General features: G+C 47.3%; 1 protein-coding gene across 1 annotated transcript in view; it reads right to left on the reverse strand.

Annotated features, from left to right (window-relative positions):
• Nucleotides 1–25,382, reverse strand: part of LOC144773694 (uncharacterized) — a 274,180-nt gene that overhangs the window by 206,916 nt on the left and 41,882 nt on the right.

Consider the following 25,382-nt stretch of genomic DNA (forward strand, 5'->3'; position numbering starts at 1 on the left):
TATATTTCTCTTTTTTTGTCACATTAGCAATTTATGAAGAACAATACAGTGTTAAAGTGATTGATATTATACATAAAATTCGTGTATTTACATATTTATCTAAATTCAGGAAAAATTTAAAAAACATTAACACAGACGATAGAAGACATAATCAAAAAACTAAAAGAATTCAGCAATTGATTTGAAGGCAATACGGTAGATAACACTACGCGCGTTTCGGCTCTTGGGCCTTCTTCAGGTGACCGTCTATTGCTCTATAGGGTATGGAAAGAGAACATACATCACTCTTATTATATAACAAATTTATATACAGGTTTATATACAGGAGGACAGGAGAAGCAAAACATTTCTTCGTGAACTTATTTGACTAATTTATATACAGTAGTTCTAATCTTTATACAGTGAATATGTATGTACAGTGAGACAACCTAGAACCTTTGAAGACAGCACACAAGGTATATATATAAAACAGTGACAATAGATGTTATGTCTACTAATGATGAGACATCTCTTGAATTAAAGACATAGCAAAGTGAGATGGGCATTGAGTAGCTCTATCCCTGCTTAGACTATCAAGATGTGTAGTCTAATATTTAACTGAAACTCTATATGATTGTAGGCTTCTCACGTTGTTACTAGGGTAAATGGTGGAATAATCGATAGAGCCACTAATAATATAGGATGATCATACAACTGGATATAGTTAATTAAAGTATACTTACAGCAGGACAAATTGATAGACCCAGACTAGATGTATGGCAGCAGTGAATTCAGAACAGCTGCAGAATGGAGGAGTTGTTCAGGTATAAGGATACGGGATATCTAGAGGTAAAAGATGTATCTATATAATATTTGAATACCACTAGGGGTTGATACGATTATGAAACTAGAGCCATAGAGGCCATCACTGCCTAGACATTAAGAGTCTATGATTAGAATGGAATAGTTTAGTGAGAAGTGATACATGACTCTTTATGCGTGGAAATCACTGCTTAGACTACCAAGGTGTGGAGTCTGATATTTAACTGAAACTCTGTATGGTTGTTGACTTCTCACATTATTACAAGGGTAAATAGTGGGATGATCGATAAAACCACTAATACTAAAGGAAAATCTTAAGGCTGGATGTAATTAAATAAAGTGTACTTACATCAGGACAAATAGGTAGACCCAGACTGGATGTATGGCAGTAGTGAAAACAGAACAGCCGCAGAATGGAAAAGTTGTTCAGGTATAAAGATACGGGATATCTAAAGGTGAAAAATGTATCTATGTAATATTTAAATACCACTAGGAGGTGATACAATAATGGAACTAAAGCCATAGAGACCGTTACTGCCTAGATATTGGGAGTCAGTGATTAGGCAGGCACAATTTAGTGTGAAATGATACATGACTCTTTATACGTGGAAGTGCAACCAACTTATTTATCTGGCATTAAGAAAGGTCCATATATGATACTTAAATGCAATAGATTTATTTGTCAGACAAGTGTAAAGAAATGATGGAAGGGTGCGTGGCCTGTACACCGAAGCTGTTGTGTATGTCGGCGATCTTGCGGTGGAAGAAGGTGGCGAGTGAGTCGCAGAGGTCTTGCGAGGGAGTGATGTTGTTGTTTCCGGCGCTGGGGTTGGAGAGCTCTTTGACGATGCTGAAGAGTTCCTTGCTGTTGTGGGCATTGTTATCCAGTCGTTCTTTGAATGCTGCCTTCTTGGTGGTGCGGATCAGCTGGTGGTATTTGCGGGTGGCGTGCTTGAGGGTAGTCATGTTGTCTGTGGTTTGGTCGTTGCGCCAGGCTTTCTTAAGGGTGCGGCAGTTCTTCTTGGAGTTCTTAAGTTCGTCGGTGAACCAAGAGGCTTTCTTGCTGCCGGGTCTGCTGGGAGGGGTCTTCAGTGGTGCGAGGTCGTCCGCGCAGTTGGTGATCCACTGTGTGAGGTTGCTGGCTGCTTCGTTGGGGTCCGTTGTGCTGGCTGGAGGGTTCTGGCTGAGGGAGGTGGTGAGCTGGTCGGCGGGGATCTTGTTCCAACTCCTGCGTGGAACCTGTTGCGGGTGGTGGTGCCTCGTGGTTCTTCTGAAGCTGAAGTGGACGCAGCTGTGGTCAGTCCAATGAAGTTCGGTGGAGTGGCTGAAGGAGATGTATTTGCTGGAGGAGAAGACTGGGTCAAGCGTGTGGCCGGCGTAGTGGGTGGGGGTGTTCACCAGTTGCTTGAGTCCGAGGTTGGTGAGGTTTTCCAGCAGGGTGATGGTGTTGCTGTCCTTGTTGTTCTCCAGGTGGAAGTTGAGGTCCCCTAGGAGGATGTAGTCAGCGGAGGGGAGGGCTTGCGGGTTGATGAAGTCTGCGATGTCTTTGCTGAATTGTGTGCGTGGTCCCGGGGGTCTGTAGATGAGGGTGCCTCTGAGGGTGGTCGTGGGGTCGGTGTGTACCTGGAAGTGGAAGTGTTCGGCGGTGGTGAGGGTGTCGTCGGAGTTGATCGTGATGCGGATGGTGTTCTTGTGTACGATGGCGATGCCTCCTCCAGTCTGGTTGGCGCGGTCCCTCCGGGCAATCTTGTAGCCATCCGGGATGGCCATGGCGATGTCGGGCGCTGAGGAGGCGTTCATCCAGGTTTCCGCGAGGAAGGCGATGTCTGGAGATGTTGTGTCGAGCAGGTTCCAGAGTTCCACGGTGTGTCTTTGGACGGAGCGGGTGTTGAGCAGGATACACTTGAGGTGGTTGCTGCTGGTGCTCGGCTTGGCGGGAGCGTTGCAGGTCCGGAGGCAGGTTAATCGGCAGGCATGGCAGGTGAAGGGTCCGAGGGTGCGTTTCGGGGTGGCTTGGTAGCAGGCGGGGTTCCGGCCGGCATTAAGTGCGCTGAGGGTGACGGCGTCGTAGGTCCGTCGGGTGGGCTGGCAACGGCGGGGGCCGGGGGTTCTGGCGCTGGGCGTGGTCCAGGCGCGGACGGGCACAGACGGGCTTGCCTTTGGCGCGCCTTCGGCACACAATCGGCGCACCCGCTGCGCATGACCGCTGCGCGTGCGGCGCGGTCTCCATTTAAGGCGAAGTGGGAGGGAGGAGCAGCTGGGAGGCGGGAGCGGGGAGGAAACAGAAAGAAAAGGGGGCGGGGCCGCGATGTAACAGCAGCGGGAAGCGGGGAGCGGAGGGGGGTCACACCAGGGGCAGAAGCCGCAAAATCGCTAACCTACAGAAAAAAACAGAGTTACAGTGCAATACAAAAGCGAAACAAAACAGAGGCACAAGAGGGTAAAAACGGAAGAAAGAACGAGCAGCAGCGAGGGGGCACCAAGGTCAGAGTCGGATCTGAGGTGCTGGGCACAGACTCGCCTACAGCTGGAGGGCCGTGTGGCGTGGGGGTGTCCTGAGGTCACCACCAGGTCACAACAATGCCCAGCAACTGGAATTTTCAAATCCACTGCTCTAGAAACTACACAGCCTCCCTTCCCGGTCAGTCGAAGGTACAAGCTGCAATCACAAAACTCAAGGAATACTTTTAGAACAGACACATGATTGTGTTTACAATCCAAGACTCACCGGTAGTTATCGACACTGTAATTTTATACAGAAACTGTCCCAACAGATAAAGGAGGTTAAAACATCCCTACAGAGCACTATGGAGCGTGCTCATGTAAAGCACTACAATCACTTAATTCGTTTTATGCTACATAATGCGCAAACAACAAACACATGACACAGATTTTTTTTTTGCGACAAACAGGACAGAAAAAAAGCAATTTTATTAGTGGAACAATATTGGTTAACCCCTTCGACGCTCATGACGAGCTGGGCTCGTCATGGCGTAGCCTCCTCGCACGCTCATGACGAGCCCAGCTCGTCACGTAAAGTGCGCTTTTTAAAAACCCAGCGTACGGGCGGAATTCCGCCCGCACGCATGCGGTTAAAAGTTCCACCCACCAAAGCAGAGTTAAACAACCATGTTTTAAATGTGCGCAGCCAAGGTAAAATAAGTATCGGTAAACAGCCTTAACGTAAGAAAAAGAGTTTCACAATTAGTGGGCCTGGTGCCACTGCACCTGCTGCACAATTCAAAGCTTGAACCCAGTGCCTGGGGGATAACTGCTCTTGTTACTGCCTGTTTAGTTGTAAAAAAAATAGCAGTCACCTGTGTTTAGTGGGGTGCCTAGAGCTTTTGGTCATGGTGCTAATGCATCTGCTGCACAAGTGAAATCATAGCCATAGCGCCTGTCACCACGGGGCCTCCGAGGGCCACGTCAGGCAGCGACTGCTGTCAGGGTGCTGATAGGCGATCTCAAGCGGCATTATCAGATCATATAATCAAGACCCCATGCACTCAGAGCACTGCAATCATGCGTTATGCGGAATCAGAGAGCACTTAACAGTGCTGGCAGGCATCCGTTCATCAGGACAAATTCTCCAGAGTTTTACAGCCGAGCAGCCATCTTGGACGCTGGCTTGGCCACGCCCCTGGATACAGCTTTTATTACCGTGATGTTTTATCCTATGTGTTACTTTGGTCTTGGGAATGCCCAGTGCCAGAAGTTATTTCTTCTTGAGCGAACTTCCAAATCTTTCTATTTTTTGTTTTGATTTCAGTAATTTACTATGTTTGGTTAGTTGAAAGTTATGTACTGCCACGATGTCCAAACAGTCAGTTATCCCTTGCTCCACCATATCAATTCTCACTCCCGGTTTGTCCATTCTCTCCTTTACATGGTCTACACGCATAATCAATTAGTTGTTTTTCCCATCCATGATGTACGGGCAGTTTTCAGGTCCAGTAGAAGAGGTTTGCTACCGGCTGTGTCCAGGGCTGTAACCTCCTACCCCTGTATCTGTGTTTTGTTGTTTCATCACACCCATTTGCTTGTATAACACTTTGGATTGGCACTGATCTGGTGTAACCATGTTTGGTTTCAGAAGATCCACTGGCTTCAGCATCTGATTAAATGAGAATCTGCTATCCCCCATCTGCATGGGGTGTGGTAGACGTTTTCCTGTGACTAGTGGGTTTGTGAGTGCTAGGACCCCCAGGTCCTCAGAATCTGCTTATAATGTTCAAGTAAGATTGTGCTCATTTGTGATCATGGAGACCCACGCCATTATGATGGTGAATGTGCAGGTCTGTGTTAATATTCGAAGGCCCTGATTACGAGTTATGTTATGTTATGTTATTTCTGTTTTGTATAGCGCACGGCTACTCAAAGAGTGTACCGGCGCTTTTTATTAATACACATCTGTATCATAACACAACTGAAAAGCAAGAAGAAACAGAAGAGGGGAATCCAGACCAACCTAAGAAACTAATGCCTAGGAGGTAAAAAGCCAGGTTTTAAGGCCCTTCCTGAATGTCAGTAAGTTAGAAGTACTGCGCAAAGACACCGGTAAAGTGTTCCAGAGCTGCGGGGCCAACAGTCTGAAAGATCGGCCTCCTATGCGTGCCCTTTTAATATGAGGGACCGCGGCAAGGAATAAAGATCCAGACCTCAAGGGTCTTGTAGGGTGGTAGAAAACCACCCTTTTATGTAGGTATTTGGCTCCTGACGCATAAAGAGCTTTATGAGCCAGAGTCAGGGCCTTGAAAGTTATCCGCTTCCGGATGGGGAGCCAGTGAAGTGACTGCAGGAGACCAGAAGTTCTAGCACGGCCTGATAGTCCAAAGATGGCCCGTGCTGCCGAATTCTGGACCACCTGCAGTCGTTGCAACAGATACTCCGGCAAGCCGAGATACAGAATGTTAGAATAATCCATTCTCAAGCCGATTATAGCCTGTACCGTTATCTTCCTGTGGTCTTCCGATAGTATTCGAACAAATTTGCGTAGCATCCGGAGCAAACCGAAGCAGGTGCTGGTGAGACCGATTATCTGAGAACGCAGTGTCAGGTCATTATCGATCTTAATTCCCAGGTTCTTGGCCACCTGGGATGAACCTGAAGGTGGAAACATGTTCTCCGGCCACCATTCCTGCCACTCTGGATCCGAGCTGCACCCGAAGAAGAGTACCTCTGATTTATCCGAGTTGCACTTGAGGCCGTTGAGTTGGAACCAGTTAAAAACGGCCCCAAGGCAACCCTGGATACTCTCTCCATCAAAATCCGCACCCTTCGCGCACGTAAAGAGGAGCTGGGTGTAATCGGCGTAGGAAACGATCTGGGCCCCAAAGGATTCCGCCAGTGCCGCCAGAGGGGTCATAAAGATGTTAAAAAGAGTCGGGCTCAACACCGAGCCCTGAGGGACCCCGACACCCAATGACGGCATCTCAGCGGAACTAGAGGAGGCCCAGACCGTTTGTCGGCGTGTAGGTGCTATTTATCACACCTGATAAATAATGATACCACTGGGTATGTTATTTATTGGCTGCAATAGATAGCACCTTTTTAGAGTTTGTGGAGAATAACTTGAGCGTTTTGGTGTTTAATACACCAAAATCCACATGGTATGGTAAATATCGTACATATTTCTACTGTTAAATTATGGCAGGTTTGACCTGCTGAAATATAACGAAGCTTGAATTATTTAATACAACTAATAATTATCGGATACAATAAATAGCTTTTAGCTCGTAATTCTAACCAGTGCATAATCAGGGATTTAACAATGGGTCGGAATTAACCGATCCACTCATAGCCAGACTTTGAGACTCTTAGTTGATATTGATGCTAAACACAACCCCCAAGAGTGCGGCAACGTTAAGTTCAGTAGTTCCGTCTTGATTTCGCCTAGGTATATTATAACCCCTGTGGCACACAACCGGTCCTCCTACTCTAACCCCCGCGCCGTGGACACATGCCCAACAATGAGCTGTTACTCGGTCAAGTAAAGTAGGTAAATATACTCATTAGCACTTACAAGGGGTGGACAGACGCAAATTCGCTGATTTCAGAATCTTGTTTTGTGGCATGCAGCATGAATTGAGGCTCTCAATGAGCATGCTGGAATTGTAATGCCACACCTTACTTGGACACAATAGGCCCCAGTGATAACCTAGTCCTCCCTCTTTGGCTTTTTGTAGCCGTGTTCTCATGCGTTTTATCTCCCACCTTCAAATGGGCACGTTGATGTAGGCCAGGTGATGGTGGTGGGCCGTACCACTGCCCAGGAGGACAGAGCAGTCAGTCCATGAACTCTTCCAGGTCTAAACAGGCAGTCACCAGTGCAGGCCTCTGCTGGAGGGCCACTCATTAATGGCCCCTCCTCTGCTGGAACCCACATGGAGGTGTATTTCTGTCAAATGGAGTTACTGCATGGTTTTCTTCACTTCATTAAACCTCGCAACTAGCATGAGTTAGCGCGGCAGGACTGTCCTTAGGCATCCCGTATTCTGCTCAGCTCAGTGGTCATGCCAAGTACCCTCCCTGGCCTCAGCACACACCAGTCACATTGGGACAGTAGTGGTCCAGGCGAAGTGTGGCTCAGGGGTTAGAGGCAGCAGACCCGGAAGCTGAGATCGGTCCTGGACCAGGGTTCAATTCCCCGCCTCGGCGGGTCTTGGGCTAAAAATTCCACGGACTCGATAATTCTCGCCCCGGTGCCTCCCCGACTCTCGGGTTCACACTCTGCGACTCTGGGCAATAGCTTGCTTAATCTCCACAACGGCCCCTCGCGGCGGGATGCCTGACTTTCACCTTGTGGATACCCTGATATCTCACAGGGGAATACCAGGACGGGTTCCCTAAGCAAGCGTCGGGAAACCCTTTGTGGTAGCTGTGCGCTATATAAGCTCAACTACATTTACATTTACATTTACTGTTAGCATTTCATCCGAATACATGTAGGGGGGTCCATCCAGCTCAGCCATGTCCTTGCTTGCTTGTTGCTAACCATTTTAGATTAGCGATTCAACTCCTTGTGGGGTAGTTGATGGCTGGGGGTTTTTCTGGGCGACACTTCAGAAGTGTAGGGTGGGGGGAGTTAGGGGGTGGGGGGGAAGAGCGTTGTCTCCCAACAGTTTGTTGTTTTTAGCCGCCTACGGGCCACTGTTTAGTTCTCATTGGTAGCCGCGTGTTCCTAGATGTTCCCGCTGACGGCGAGCAGATCACTACTTCCCACCTTTAGGCCCCAGGCCCGGGTGGGTGTTTCCCTTGGACTGAGCGCAGCCCCACGCTTGCATCCGCCCCTCCACATATCATTCCTCTAGATGTCCTACACCCTCAAAAGGCCTCTCCACATCCTCTCCTGGAATGTCAATGGCCTCCTCGACCGAATCAAGCGCACGGCCGTCCTCCATGCTGCCCACCGCCACACGCCCGACATTCCGTTTCTTCAGGAAACAAACCTCATGGGCTCACAATGCAACTTCCTAGCCCAATATGGGTTTGACAGGGTCTGGCATTCTGGTTTTGCACGGGGTTCCCGAGGGGTGGCCATTCTACTCAGGAAGGGGCTTCCCTTTACCCTGGCTAGAGCCGAGACTGATGTGCAGGGCCTGTATGTGGCCATGTCGGGGATGATTGAGGGACACCCTATGAACCTCAAATCGGCTGCTCATCATACCCACTCCCGTATAAACTTCATCCTGATGCCCGCCACAAACTGACAATTATTGTCTGGGGCCATTATATTGCCCAGGGGGATCTCGGGTCACTCCCATCTCCCTCCATATTGGGACCTCCACTGTTGGTTCACGGGCGACTTGGCGGCTGAACGCCTGGTTCCTGCAAGACTCCGCGCTGGTCACTTGGGCAAGAATTGCATCACTACTTCTTCACTAATTCGGGCTCGGTCCCCTCACCGACGACGCTGTGGGAGGCCGGCAAGGCGGTCATTCGGGGTGTGGCTAGGGGACTGGTTCCACACGAAATGTGTGGAGCAGGCCACCCAGCTCGTGCAGCTGGAGACTCAGGCAGTGCACTTGGATAGAATCCAACTGACCAATGGTAGCGATGACTCCTCTCGACAACTTGCAATGGTCCACGGTGAGATACGTCGGATCTCGTTGGAATCCACTAAAATGCTCTGGCGCTCTTCAGTGGCACGTATTTATGGCTGGGGCGATAAAAATGGCAAGCTTCTCCACAACCTAGTGTCCTACCCCAAAGTTAACCGCATTATTCCCGAGATGCGGTCAGACACTGGGGTCCACCATGTAACGTCCTCTGCCATTGCGCAAACCTTTGTTGGCTACTACGCGACCTTATACGGCGCTACCCTCCGTGTGCTCTCCTGGCAACCTTGCTGGAGGAGACCGGCACTCGGCTGCCATGTCTTCCCCAGGCGATCGCTGATACTTTAGACCACCCCTTCACCCCGGAAGAAATTCACGTGGCGATCTCACTATTACATCCCTACAAGACACCCGGACCTGCCGGATACCCCCAAGAGTACTATGTGGCCTTCCCCGATGATTTGGTTCCCCACTTAGTGGAGCTATTCAATCATGTGGTGGAAGAGGGGTCCTTCCCGTCTGAAACCGACGTGGCCACCATAGTGGTCATACGAAAGACACAACCGCCCTCCCTGGACTGTGCGGACTACCGCCCGATCTCGTTGATTAAAACGGAGGTTAAGATCTTTGCCACCGTGATAGCCCAGCGACTCCGTCCCCTCCTACAAGACATGGTCAATCCAGATCAATGTGGGTTCATGCCTGCCAGGGGTACCCATCACTGCATTTGTCGCCTCCACCTGCCTATGGCCCACCATCGTCACCTGACCCCGTATCTGGCGTTGCTTTTAATCGACTTTGAAAAAGCCTTTGATACAGTGGACTGGAGCTTCCTTGAGGGCGTGCTGGAGCAGATGGGATTTGGCCTTCCCTTCCGCCGCCTGATCAAGTTCCTTTATAGTAACCCCAGGGCCCGTGTCCTCATTAACGGCAAGCTCTCCGAGACATTCCCAATCCGGATGGGCACCTGTCAGGGGTGCCGCCCTCACCACTCTTATTTGGTTTGGCGATGGAGCCCCTGGCGGCGCTCATCCGCCAAGACCCTCTCATCCGGGGTTGGGCCTGGGACCTGAGTCAAGTCGACAAGATAGCCCTCTATGCAGACGATGTCCTGCTTTATCTGGCGGATCCAGACCGTTCCGGCCCCAGATGCCTGGAGGTCCTTTCCGCTTTCGAGCGGGTCTCTGGACTTCGACTTAACCCAGCAATATCAACCCTGGTCCCTTTGCACCCCTCTCGACATGTTTTGACTGGCAGACAGCTATCCCCCTCCGGAGGCAATCATTCAAGTAGCTTGGCGTGTGGGTTACCCTCCTGCCGGAGATCGAGTGGGCCCTGAATGTCACACCCTTGGTCACTAGAATGAAGGCAGACCTCAAGAAATGGCAGACCCACCCCTCAAACCCCTGGGCAGGAGTGCGCTCTTTAAAATGAAGATCCTCCCCCTCTTCCTCTACGCTTTCCAAAATATCACCATCCACCTCCCAGGTAGCTGGTTCCGGGAACTGGACGGAGTTCTCGCCCGGTTTCTATGGGGAGGAGGGAGTCCGCGACTGTCCCTGGCCCACTGTCGTATTCCCCCCTTTGACGGAGGCATGGGGTTAGCTAATCTCCACCTCTACTACCTGGCGACAAGACTTATTGTGATCCACGACTGGTTTGAGGACGGTTGGTCCGACCCAGCATACCGGGTGGAACTCAGAACAATGGACTTCATACAGATTCAGGCGTTTTTATATGGCTGCCCGGTGCCGCAGGCTCTACCCCTTGTCACTAGGACGGTGCTCACGGCCTGGCGTACAGCCCTTTGCCACGTGCAATGGGACCGGAAGCTCACCAGGCAAACGCCGCTGTGGAATGGTGCTTGGTTGAGGGAGGTCTCGTCCCTGCAAGGGTTCCGTTGCTGGGACCTCATTGGGATCTCCCTGCTTGGAGATGTGTGGGTGGGGGACCACATTCGATCCTTCGCTGACTCCAACACCGCCACGCCCTTCTTCATTCCCAATTCCATAAGTATCTACAACTCAGTCAAGCCCTTCACACCCACATTCCATCCCTCACCTCTCTCCCGGAATTCAGTCCCCTGGAGGGGGGGTGTTCCGCATATACCGGTCACTGGTGAACAACGGTCCTGCGTCCCTGGACCGGCTATGGGCTCGCTGGGAGGGGTGGCTGGGTCCCCTGGAGGAGGTGGATTGGTGGGATGCCCTTATGGCACCCAAAACCTTGACCACATCCTCCAAGTTACGCCTGGTCCAACTTTACTACCTCCGTGCGGCATACCTCACTCCGGCACGCCTTTTTCAGGGCCCATATGCGATCTTCCCCAGCATGCGCGTGCTGCGAGTCTGCTCCAACAGATTTCTATCACATGATATGGCAATGCCCGGCCCTGGCGCCGTTCTGGAGAGGGGTGGAACTCGAGCTCACGCAGGCCCTAGGATGGGAGGTTCCCCAAGAACCGAGGCGCTTGCTGTTGGGGGTGTTTGACGGCCTGGATGGCTCCAGGGCAGATAAGCGTTTCCTGGGGACAGCAGTGGCGGTGGCAAAAAGGGATATAGCTGCGCTTTGGTCCCAGGCTAACGCGCCGACTGTGCGTAAATGGAAGAGGGGGGTGGATTGGTGTGGAGCACAGGAGGAGTCTCTCTTCGAGGCCCGGGGTTGCCCCGAATTATTCGGTAAAGTGTGGGGTAAATGGTTCAGTTTGCTACCAGTGTGAGGGTCTGACTAATCTTGTACATCTGCAATGTTTTGGGATTACCATACCCAGTCCAGCGGGCCGCCTTTACCTTTGTCGACTGTATAATATTAAAAAAAACAATAAAATTGATTATCAAAAAAATATCGTAGCCTGAAACAGACCAGAACTCTTTTGTCATCTCTAGGAGACAGCTCATAGTTTGTCTTAGTTTAGGGGTGTAAATTATTATGCCATCTGAATACAATCCGATCTTCTTGGACCAACCTCCAACCTCAAAAGGCACAATATTCTCAGAGAGCCTTATCTTACGTGTGAGAGGCTCTATGTAAAGATCAAACAAGAGTGGTGACAACGGGCACCCTTGCCTAGTGCCACGCCTAATCAGAACTGGCTGCGTCAGCGTCCCGTTCACCAGCACTCGTGCTGTGGGGCCCGATAAATAGCTGACATGGTTTTACAAAGATTTGTGCCTAGATTAAGATGTTTAACTAGAGTGTGCAAGTAAACCCAATTGACTTGATCAAAGGCCTTGGCGGCATCTAATGCGATAACCGCCAAGGGAAGATCGTAGGAAAAGGCTATGTCTATAGAGCCAATAAGGGAAAAGGTCAGCTCTTTCAGCTGTCTACCTCTAATAAAGCCATTTTGATCCTCATGAACGAAGTGTAAAATTACACTCTTCAGCCTCCCTGCAATAATTTTGGCAAAAAGCTTATAGTTGGTATTTAAAAGTGAGATAGATCTGTATAATTCAGCATTCTTTGGTGATTTCTCTGGCTTGAGAATAAGCGTTATATTTGCCTAATTCCAAGAGGGAGGCAGAGAACTATCTCCCATGAAAATCTCATTAAACAACTGTGTCATGATAGGAGTTAAAACTCCAACCAGGGCTTTATAAACTTCCGTCGGAAGGCCATCTGGCTCGGGTGCCTTGCCTCTTTTTCCCCATTTCATGACCTCCTCAACCTCTCCCTCAGTGATCTCTTGATTCAAAACATCCTTAAAATCCTCCGATAAAGGGTCCAAGAGTTCCACCCATCTCAGAACTGCCTGATCGTCCACCACCCGATCTTCCTGATATACCTTCCCAAAATACTCATGAAAGGCTGCAGCTATTCCTTTAATATCTGTGATAATCAGACCTGTCTCATCACTTTTCACTTCTTTAAACAGATTTTGAACTTGGTCATTCTTTGTCTTCCAAGCTTTGTTTTTGCTGCAGCCCTCACCGTACTCAAAATGAGCAAGCTGGCTAGCATCCCACTTCTATTTGACTATCTCTCAGGATTCCCGCTAAATCTGCCTTTAAATAAATTAGATCTTGTAGGTCCTTATCACCAGCCCCTCTGTGTCCTACATTTACTAGACCCGCCTCCAGCTTGCGAATCTTCTCCTCAATGTCTGAAATCCTGTTGTAATAAAATCTTCGTTGCCTAGCTCCCAAACCTCTTAGTCTCCCTCGCAAAAATGCCTTGTATGCATCCCAAACAATCTCGGTCTTTGCCGACCCCCAATTCCTTTAAAAAAATGCTCTTGTCTCCTCTTTCAAAGCCTCCATTGCCTCTTGTTCAGAGAGTATTGTTCAATCCAACCTCCAGATTGAGGCTAAAGTGCTGTCCCCTATTGTCAACCGATGGGAAATAGCTGAGTGGTCAGAAAGATGAACTCCAGTATGCCCAACCTGCTGAACTGAATCAACCATCCTGTGGTCCACCAAAAAATAATCAATCCGGGATTTATGATTATACTTTTTATTGTAGAACGTGAATCATAACTGCTGACTAAACCTCCTTCTCCAAATATCACATAAGCCTAGCTGGCTCACTAGTAATTTAACTCTGTTTGACATCTTGGGATTTACAGTCGCTCTACTATTTTGAGATCTATCTAGTTTGTGATCCAAAACAGTATTAAAAGCCCCAGCGATAATAATCGGCACAGAAAAGTGCAGTAATTCCCTTGCCAGGTCATCTAGTGGAACCGTATCGTCCTGGTTCGGGCCATAATACCCTACCACAATAAACAGTTGCCCAAAAACCTTTAACTTAACAATCCACCATCTCCCTCCAGTGTTGGACTACATACCTTCCACTGAGATATTCAAGCCTCGTTTAATTAGAACAGCCACTCCCTTAGTCACAGATGTCTGTGGAGTGTATACTACATGAGCCACCCACCGTTGAGATAAAAACAGCTGCTTACTCTCACCCAGGGTCAGGTGAGTCTCCTGTAATATAACTATTTGTGCTGGAGAATCCTTCAAATATTGCATTATCAATTCCCTTCTTCTCTTTACACGCATTCCATTTACATTCCATGATAATATTCTCAATTCGTTTGAACTAACCCCACTCATCCCAACCAAGAAAAAAGACTCACACCCTCCCAACCATTGACAGCAAAAATGCAATGAGGATTTTTCTACATTTACACCTTACCATTCCCTCCCCACCCACAAAAGGCCTGCATCCCACCCCCTTTCCCAGGAAAACCCTTTCTAACTACCCATGGCTAATAAGCCTTATGAGTGCCCCTTAACGGGCGGTGCATTTAATAAACAATAAAAATGAAAAGAATACACAAGTAGAATCCTTAACGAATCCTTAACCCCTTCCATGCTCATGACGAGCTGAGCTCGTCATGCAGTACACTGCTCGTGTGCTCATGACGAGCTGAGCTCGTCATGAACAATGGGATTTAAGGGGCTGCAGCACCATGGATGAAATGCTGCAGCATTCAAGGTGTTAAAGAAAGATCAGCCGGAGCCGCCCAAAAACACCTTATAACTTCAAATTCAAATATTACCCAGTTGACACTGTTCCAAAAATGTATCTAAATCTTGTACAAAACGGAAGAAGTGCATCTTATTATTCCACATCACCTTTAAAAGGGCTGGAAGTTCAGTTGAACCAAAATCCCCAATTTCCTCAGCGGCTCGATCCTTTTACCAAGCTACCACTGTCTATTAGCAGTAACAGTCGATAAGTCTGATCTTACTTCAACTTTAGCACCGTCTACTTCCAAAGTTTTATTCTTAAGAGCACTCGCTAGAATCTTCTCTTTCAAAGTGAAGGTCTTAAAATATATCAGAATTCTCCTGGGTTTAGCACGATTAGGGTTCAACCTGAAGGGGCCACTATGTACTCTCTGAATATCTCTAGAGATTTCCTCCTCTGTCTCTTCCAACTGCAACTCACTCTTTAACAAATGTACTACATACTTCCTGAAGTCCTCTCCTTCTTTACCCTCTGGAAGTTTTAGAATTTCCAGATTGTTCCATCTTTGCATATTCTCCAATCTTTCTACCCTTTCCTCATGCTCTCTCTCCTTATTCCTAATTAGTTCTAGCTCCTTCCGATTAACCATGACCTCATCTCTAAGATCTCTAACCTCAACCTCTAATGTAATCGTTCGGCTACTCAAGTCATCAATCTTCTTCTCTAACAAACCACAGACCGCCCTGATACTTTCCTGGTTAGACTCTGGCATCTCAAATCTCGTCTGTGTGTGGAAAAGTAAATTTTGCCATGTTCTGTGTCCCTACGTGTCATCCATCATATGTTATGTGTGCATGATTAAATATGCATATGTATTCCCCATGTCCGATTAATGACGCAATTACAGTTGTGTCCACCTCTAGTATGCCAGTTTCCAGTCCTCGTGAATACTACGAATATCAGGCCTATGTAAAGCTACGTTGCCACGTTTCTCAGTGTGCACGTTATTCTATTATAAAGTCCCCGTTTCTAGGCCTCAAAAAGGGCCCGGACACCAGATTCAGCTCCTGTCTCCTGAAGCCTCGCTGAGGAGCGATACAGCCCCCACCTGTATCCTCGACCCTTCACTTACTCCCAGCCTCGCAGTGCCCGGCCCAGCCTGGCTCAGTCTCTGAGTCTGCCAAGAATATGTTATGAGTCCAGTTATCAGTTCAGTCCTCCTTCTCTACATTCCTAAGCTACTGAACTGCATCAATAGTTTCCGTCATTGTCTAGCCTTCACGTCTCCACGTTAGAGAAATACTGCATTTAATGGTCATTTAATATTCTTCAACACGCACTACATGTAGAATAATGCATGGTCCAGTCTTAGAATCAAGTTAGCCTTTCCCCTCCTAACTTCTAGTTCATATCAACATGTTCCCTAAACATCAGATACTAGATAGGGTTTAGGTACATGTCGCTCCGACCCTCCAGACTTCAGTCTCTGCTCCTAGCACAGAGTTCATAGCCCCCAGCTTCTCCTAGTGATACGTCATTGCTAGTTTGCGCGCACCATCAGGTTAGAGGTCCCGGCTCCTTAGGTAGCCCCCTCCATGGTTTCCGCCCCATTTATGACATATTCTGTTACGTTTGCATCACATGTCTATGTATACGCCCTGTTACACCTCTTTTCCCCCTTATCTTTCGCGACTGCTACGCGTCACGCCTTCTGCTCCACCCACTGCTACGCCCACTGCAATGTAATGCTATGTGTCTGCGTTATGTATATATGCTCATGTATTGTTATTAAAAGCCAGCGCGCTCATCCCAGATCCAGCCCCAGCAGCTGCTGGGCCCTGTCATCCTATTCCTATGCAGGTTGTCCTGTTCCTGTCCTTATGCTGTATTAAACCTGCAAAACTCCTACTACCTCGAATTTTGACTCTTATTTATTGAGCTATCTGTTATGATATATGTCTAGTCAAAAATAGGGTATTATTTATTTATTTACCACATAATGGCGCCCGAACAGGGACTTGCCCTTTCCCCACGCGTCGGTGAAGCCACGCCGACCCCCTGACCCTCTGCAGTCGTGACGGAACTCTTCTGCGCAGTGGCAGATATTTCTGCTCAAGTATCCCTCAGGCCCACGGAGGAGACGGAGGAGGCGGTCCAGCATCCAGACGAGACGGTGGAGGAACGCGGCGAGTCCCGACCAGAGCCCAAGCCAAGAGTCCAAGGTCCGAGGTATCCGGAGGTCCACCCGTAACTGAAGTCCGAAGTTCGAAGTTCGTCGTCCGTCGTCGTAGCAGTCCAGTCCAGTCTGAGGCCTTCCGTTCTTGCTGCCCGGTGAGTACCGTTACTGGGGTGGTATCTAGACAGGGTCCATTTAATTGACTCTGGTCTGTGGGTTGGTGGTACACAGTCCCACAAACGAAGTGTCCACTTCGGTGGATGCGGGTCCTGACGTGTCTCTTTACGAGACCGGTAAGTTTCGTACTGTTTCAGCAGTGCATCTAGTTTCTGTTCTAGTCAGTTTCTGTTCTCGAGAAAATTTATGTGTTCTGTTCTCAGTATTTCCAGGTAGTATTCTGTTCGAACTGTTATTTTAAATGTTTTTATGTATTTTAATGTCGTGGTATGAATGGGGTATAAGTATCGTGTTCATTGTGTATTGTATTGTGTCTAGATTACAGTTCAGTCATGCCCATATTTTCCAAGTTACGTCAGTTAAAAACTAGAAAGGGTCTGCTGGAAGCAGCAGTTCCCGTCCCGCCCAGGGACAGTCCAGGTCACTTTATGTATCAGAAACATGGCATAAGTGCCATATTGTATCTAGATTTATGGGTAGAGTATACCAAACAGTTAGAAGAAAAGTATAGATGGCCCGTATCGGGTACATGGGATGCCGAGTGCATCATGCGAGTAGAAGAAACATTATGGAAAAAGAAAGCCAGACAGTCACAGAAAGATGCCATCGAGTTATGGCGTAAAGAAGCTCATAAAAGAACCGAAAAAGAAATCAGAAAGTCAGAATTAAGTAGGGAATCCTTAGAACGAGCACAAGAAAAAGAACTAATCGAGATAGGTGAACAAGTCAAAGCCGAACAATCAGACAGACAGAGGAATGCCCTTATTAAGGGTATGTACCCTCTTCTTGCCGAGGGCTTGCCAAAAGCGACCCCGGAGGCATCCAGTAATTTCCCGCCACCATTAGTTCCGACCAAGCTACGTCACAAACCGACCGCAGCTGATATTTTTATTTCGTCCTATCTGGACGACACAGTCCCTGAATATGCAAATCCTGTTCGCGCTCCGCCAGTCCCAGTAAATCAGGCACATCCTGCTTCTCCAGACACCGGGGCACCCCATGCAGTACCTGCTACGGTACCCCCGGTCCAGCCAGCATTTCAATTTCCCGCTCCGCCACGAAGAATATCAGTCGACGATTCTAGTCTAGGGGCCGCAGGAGGAGGTCCTCCTCAAACCCCGCCGCCACGCAAGCGTTTATCAGCACTCGAATTACATGCTCAAGCATCACAGCGTACTCCCAAGAGTAATAAGTCTGTCGCAGAAATCAGGCAAGCCCTTGGTGAATGTGCCTATGACCCAGTCCCAGGCGAGAATAATATGGTTTTATATTCAGTACGCGTAAGGAGGGTGACCGAGTATCTAGTCACCCTACCCAATATGAAAGAAGATCTAGACAGAATCTATCGTTTCATCCGTACAGGGGATGATCCAGAAAGTATTAGTGATGCCATGTCTCAAAGGAAAGCTGAGATCCAGCGTATGATATTAAAGTTTTTAATTAACTGTCTAATAAGAGAACAAGATTACCCGTCTAAAGATCCGGCCGAAATGAAAATCCTGACAAAGTGGAGTGATAATATAGCCGAGGGTAAGCACAATACCATTAGTGCCATGGAGAGTATGTACAAGAAAATCCGTAGAGAAATAATAAAGATACACGAACAACGTAAAGCAGCACAAGTAAGCGAGAAAGAAAGTAACTCTGATCCTGAAGAGGAAGACGACGAGAATACCGCCAGGATAGCGTATGTAGGAAAATCTAGATTTCCAGATCGCCATTTACGCCTAGAACACAAGTCAATTTTCCATCATTCAGCACCAGAACAAGGTTCTCTAGAACAAGTATTCCAAGCTACCGATCACATTCTGAAATCACGAATCGGTTACAGTGAGTTAAGTACTATGCATGAACAAGAACTAGCCCGATCAGCAGTCCGATGGATTACTGATTCTACCACTTTTCCAGACGAAATAGTGGCACAAATGTTTCTGAAATTGTCCCCAGCCGAGCAGCGACTGGTGGGTATGTATATGATTCAGCACCTCATTACTTTGTATGAGGGTCAGCACTCTGATCCAGGCCCGTTACACGATATCCTGAACGAGTTACTCCAGTATAGATGGAGAGGTCTAGGTACCGATTTAATTAGTGTCATTCTAGAACAGCGTCACAAATATAGAACGTTTCTGAACCCGCATTTTGTTCATGTCTCACCCCCAGAAAGTAAACCATTTTACATGGAAAGACAGAACCCGTTACGAGAGGTGCATCCAGTTAAGACAGAGGACGGTGAAATGCAACGAGTGTTTGTTTACACCCCGATTACAAAGATGGAACTCCTCGAAATGAAGAAATTAATTCCCTGTCATGACAAAGATCCAGCAGGGTTCCATAGAGAATTAAAAGACATGCTCCGTATGGGAGAATACACTTACCCAGATATCATTAAAATGTTAAAGGTCCTGTTGCCCGCAGGGGTGTATGAAAAGCTAAAGGAAAAAGAATGGGAGGTGGGAGAGAAAAAGATAGATTGGACAGTTCTAGAAGCTGAAGACAAGGCACGAGTACCAGGTACCGGTCTAGGAGAGAAATGTAAAGAATTACCAGAATTATTGATTCAAGTTTTACCCAGATTATTGACAACTAGAAAAGAAGACTGGGATGCAATCTCAGCCTGTAAACAGAAACAAGAGGAAGATATTAGTGATTTTTATTCTAGATTTGAAAAATGTTTTAGCATCAATAGTGGCCTCAAGACAAGTAGTGAGTCATACCCTCACCTTTTTGTTACTAAACTAGTCGAGAATTCAAGCCCGCAAGTTAAAAATCGAGTTCTGAAAGTCGAAAGTACCTGGCAAGCTAATACCCCGTCCCAGATGTTGCAGATGCTCCAATACCACCAGAATAGAATCAGGGAAGAGCAAGAACACGAGAGAAAACGTATGAAAGACACGAAAATGAAAGTACTGGTTGCACAATCTGTTCCTCAAGACAGTCAGAAGAGGGGTCCGAATCAAGCCAGTCATCCTGCAGCTCCCGTTAAAGGGAATTGCAATTATTGTAAACAGCCAGGTCATTTTATAAATGAGTGTGCAGTTCTGAAACACAACATAGCTACTGGTAAAACTAAAGAAAGACCACGTCCGCCTAGACAAGAACAAGTTTCCCAGATTCCTCAGTCACAGAATGCACCACAGACAGTTACAGCTCCGCAGCCTATCGCTGCAACACAGCACGTTACATCGCAGATGTACCAGTATGCACAGTCTGAGTATCCAGAGTACCAGCAGTATTCATGAAACAGCCTAGAGAGGGAGGTAGGCTTGCCTCTCATCGAGATACCTGTAGATCAAGAAGGTCCCTATGTTCACAGTCAAGTATTAGGGAAAGACAGAAAGTTTTTGATTGATACAGGGGCAAGTAGGACCACAATTAGTCACGCCGAAGTTCCAGGGGCTCCGCTCTCAGGCTCAAGAAATGTTTCCCTTGGATTTTCAGGAAAACCTATCGTAAATGAGATTTCAAAGCCAGTTACTCTAGAAGTAGGTCCATTGTCCCGCACTACTGATCTGTTACTAGTTAACATTACGACAAAGCCAAGACAAGATCTGACAGATACTCCGTTACCAGATCCCGACCTGACACTTTATGTGGATGGTTCATGTATGAGAACTAGTACAGGAGAACTAGTAGCCGCGTATGCAGTGACTACTGACACCGAAGTTATTGAGACACACCGTATTGATACCCTGTCCGCTCAAGCAGCAGAGCTAGTTGCTCTGACACAAGCCTGTATACACGCCAAGAACTTGAAAGTTAATGTTTACACAGATTCACGTTACGCATTTGGAGTTGTACACGACTTCGGAGTGCTCTGGCAGGAGAGAGGTTTCATGACGATTCAGCATGGTCTCCTTATTCAAGCTCTGTTAGATGCCATACACTTACCGACATCTATTGCTATCATGAAGTGCAAAGCACATACGAAAGTCACTGACATTATTTCCCAGGGTAATGATCTAGCAGATCGCACAGCCAAGCTTACAGCACAGACTCCAGACATTCCAGTTAACATGACACATACTCCAGATCCGACTACATGTATGACAGTTAAGGACCCTACTCAAGATGTCATAGATATCCAGTTACATGCTACTCCCGAAGAAATCAAGAAATGGTCCGAACAAGGAGGGGTCCAGACAGATCAAGGATGGGTAACGAAGGGTAGAGCCACATGGTTTCTCCCCGACTCTATGGTTCAAGTCATTATTAATACCGCACATAGTCCAGCACATTTAGGAGAAAAAGCTATGTTAGATAGCATCCAGAACATTTGGTTCAACAAGCATTTACGAGCTGCAGCCAAGCAGAAAGTCCGTACCTGTATGATATGTTGTCAGTTCAATCCAGGTAAAAGTGTCCCGGTGGAACAAGGTGGTTTCCAGCCCCCTGACCACCCTTTTGAAGTCCTCCAGATGGATTATATTCAGATGGAGCGATGTCGAGGTTTCAAGTATGTCCTTGTAGTTGTATGCGCTTTGTCCAGGTGGACAGAAGCATATCCAGTCCCAGATTACACAGCCACGACCACTGCCAAGCAGTTGGTTCGTGAGTTCTTCCCTCGTTATGGACTCCCTAGAGTCGTATATTCTGATAACGGCCAGCCATTCTCCTCAGAGTTAATGAAGCACGTTTCCCTTTTGTTAGGGTACCAGTGGAAGTTCCATTGTGTACGCCATCCTGAAGCAGCCGGTCTCGTTGAGAGACATAATCAGACTCTGAAAATCCGAGTCGCCAAAGTGTGTAAAGAAAAAGGTGTGGACTGGCTAGTAGCTCTGCCAGTTGCTTTATTTTATATGCGCATGGTTGCACATTCCAGATCAGGTCTGTCCCCGTACGAGGTCGTCTTCGGCCGCCCCCCAAATATGTGGGGTACTCCTAGACCCCGAAGTATTACCGATGTTTCAAGTAATATGCTGACAGATTACCTAGCTTCCTTGATGTCTGCCCTCAACTCATGTCGTTCACAGGTTGCTGCCGCATTTCCAGACAATACCGAGGTGGCACCGCATGAAATCGTTCCAGGATCCATGGTGATGGTCCGCAACTTTGACAGATCAAGTCCGCTGGAGCCTCGTTGGAAAGAGCCCCGACAGGTCCTCCTCACCACCCGTACAGCCGTGAAGTTGGAAGGACGCAAGGGCTGGGTGCACCTTTCTCATGTTAAACTTTTTAATGGACTGAAACCCGTCTTTAAGAACATTTCCCAGGATTCAAAGGATTGCCAGAATATTGCTCTCAAGGACTGTCCCGCAAAAGACATTGCTACAACCCCTCCCCTGTTAGAGAAAACTCCACATCAGGAGTATAAACAAAAACTACGGTCTAGTAAATTAAGTCAGCCAGTTTGATTGTCTAAGTCCTCCCCTAGGTGAAACGGTTAGACTGTTTCTGACATGTATAAAATAGACCCCCATAGTGAGAGAGTTAGTCAAAACTCAATCCGATGTATCGTTTTTCTATGTTTCATATTATTTCTCAGCATTATGATTTCCTGCACCAGTTATGCATTTTACCTATGTTTCCCAGTTTCACATGTAAATAAGTCTGCTAATGCTACAATAGAGCACACGTTTAGTGATCTGCCTCCTCATGAACTGTCCTACCGCCTCGCTATGCGTAATAACTCATTTATCCGTATGTTACATTACTCACACCAGTCCAGCAATGCCACTAATTGTTGGGTGTGTGGTCGACTCCCCCCTTTCCAGACACCGAAGGGAGTTTTGCCACTTTTTCCTTATCCTTTTTCACATAATGGTTCGTGTGGAGCATGGTCCACGTTAACGTCATCCTCAACAGATATGTCTTTTCTTAACAGTACATGTTTCCCAGACAAGCAAGGTCTCCCCCACCGAACAGGTTTAGATCTAGAAAATGAAGTGTATAATTTAGGTAATTATTCTTCGAATTTTATGGTCCTGAATGTTCAGTCTGATACTACTCCAGACTTACCTGCTATTTCAGTACTACCAGTCAAAGGCGAATTATGTGTCCGAAATAAGGGTTCCGTACACGTAGGACATAGTGATTGTACTACTATTGTCAAGTATAGTGACAGTGGGAAATCTATCTTTAAAGCTTCACGTCATTCTTATTTTATTTGTGGTCAGACCGCATATGTTCGTTTGCCCCTCGATTGGGAGGGAACCTGTTACATTGCCTTCCTACTGCCACCAGTTTTCCTAGCCCCACCTGATTATCATAGAAATACACATCTAGTACACATTAGACATAGAAGGGAGTCCCCAATTGTCGATTATACTGAAACTGCTCTAGAACAGTATACAGATTTCAACAGAGGTTTCTTTTTCTTTATAGGACCTGTCCAGAATAGTAAGTTAATCCGTAGATTAACCAGAACCCTTGAAGCTGTAGTAAATGAGACTGCCTCTGCTCTAGGTAACTTAACCGAAGAGCAATCTGCCATGAGATTTGTCGTTTTGCAAAATCGTCTCGTCCTTGACGTCATACTGGCCGATAGGGGCGGGGCTTGTAGAGTCATCGGATCTAGTTGCTGCATTTTCATTCCAAATAACGCGCCGTCTGTCTATTCAGCTATAACCAGACTCCATAAAATTGCCCATCTGATACACCAAGATCCTGGCACCTGGACATGGTCCGGTTGGTTCTGGAATATAATTTCCGCATGGGGATGGAAAATACTGTCCTTTCTAGGTATTGCAGTAGCGATCATATTCAGCTGCTGCCTCTGTATACAATGTGGCCCTGCGATTTGCGGCATTTGTGCTACCTCTTGTATTCCTAGTCCCAAGCCCCGTTCTAAATCCCGTTCCAGGATAATTCGAGACGAGCAAATGTTACTGTATGAAATGATAGATGGTATCATGAATATTGATGTTTCCTGATGGAAACGTAGTGACAAGGAGGGAATGTGGAAAAGTAAATTTTGCCATGTTCTGTGTCCCTACGTGTCATCCATCATATGTTATGTGTGCATGATTAAATATGCATATGTATTCCCCATGTCCGATTAATGACGCAATTACAGTTGTGTCCACCTCTAGTATGCCAGTTTCCAGTCCTCGTGAATACTACGAATATCAGGCCTATGTAAAGCTACGTTGCCACGTTTCTCAGTGTGCACGTTATTCTATTATAAAGTCCCCGTTTCTAGGCCTCAAAAAGGGCCCGGACACCAGATTCAGCTCCTGTCTCCTGAAGCCTCGCTGAGGAGCGATACAGCCCCCACCTGTATCCTCGACCCTTCACTTACTCCCAGCCTCGCAGTGCCCGGCCCAGCCTGGCTCAGTCTCTGAGTCTGCCAAGAATATGTTATGAGTCCAGTTATCAGTTCAGTCCTCCTTCTCTACATTCCTAAGCTACTGAACTGCATCAATAGTTTCCGTCATTGTCTAGCCTTCACGTCTCCACGTTAGAGAAATACTGCATTTAATGGTCATTTAATATTCTTCAACACGCACTACATGTAGAATAATGCATGGTCCAGTCTTAGAATCAAGTTAGCCTTTCCCCTCCTAACTTCTAGTTCATATCAACATGTTCCCTAAACATCAGATACTAGATAGGGTTTAGGTACATGTCGATCCGACCCTCCAGACTTCAGTCTCTGCTCCTAGCACAGAGTTCATAGCCCCCAGCTTCTCCTAGTGATACGTCATTGCTAGTTTGCGCGCACCATCAGGTTAGAGGTCCCGGCTCCTTAGGTAGCCCCCTCCATGGTTTCCGCCCCATTTATGACATATTCTGTTACGTTTGCATCACATGTCTATGTATACGCCCTGTTACACCTCTTTTCCCCCTTATCTTTCGCGACTGCTACGCGTCACGCCTTCTGCTCCACCCACTGCTACGCCCACTGCTATGTAATGCTATGTGTCTGCGTTATGTATATATGCTCATGTATTGTTATTAAAAGCCAGCGCGCTCATCCCAGATCCAGCCCCAGCAGCTGCTGGGCCCTGTCATCCTATTCCTATGCAGGTTGTCCTGTTCCTGTCCTTATGCTGTATTAAACCTGCAAAACTCCTACTACCTCGAATTTTGACTCTTATTTATTGAGCTATCTGTTATGATATATGTCTAGTCAAAAATAGGGTATTATTTATTTATTTACCACATGTGTCTCAAGATTAAGATTTCTAAGCATGGTAATTATAGAAGAATCACTGCTCTCCTGCTCTTCCTCCCTCTGCTGCTCAGACTGTACAACCCCCATCGTTGATAAAGTTCCAACTTCCGCTACAACTATGGTTACTTCAGAGCCAGGGCCAGAGCCAGCTCGTGATAGCCTTAAAATACCCTCATCCTGAACCTGTGATACATCATCACCCATGTCTAGAGCCAGGACCTGGAATCGGTTAGGACTCAAATGTGTGGACCAGTCAACCAAATCTAAATCAGACACCTCACCCAAACTACCACCAACACTAGCCAAATTATTTCCACACTTTGGATGTACCTGTTTACCAGTGGGGGTGTCACTGGCCTTATTAACTTTGTTGGAGTTTTCCCATTCAACACCAAAGTCTTTGGTAACACCTTAAAGTATGATCTGAGGGAGGGTATCACCTTAATCTTGATCTCTGACGAGTCGCCCCTTACCAGTTTGTTATGAAATCACCTCCCTTACCCCCTTGTTATTTGAATCAGAAGAGCTGCCCTACTTAAATATGAAATTCTGCACCGCTTTCCCTGCACTCCTTAGCGCATACCTAGAGATGCCTCTTGCGCCTGCCCCTTCCCCTGCCCCAACTCCATGGTTGCTA

Source organism: Lissotriton helveticus, chromosome 8 (genome assembly GCF_964261635.1).
Source record: "Lissotriton helveticus chromosome 8, aLisHel1.1, whole genome shotgun sequence".
In the NCBI taxonomy this organism is placed as follows: domain Eukaryota; kingdom Metazoa; phylum Chordata; class Amphibia; order Caudata; family Salamandridae; genus Lissotriton; species Lissotriton helveticus.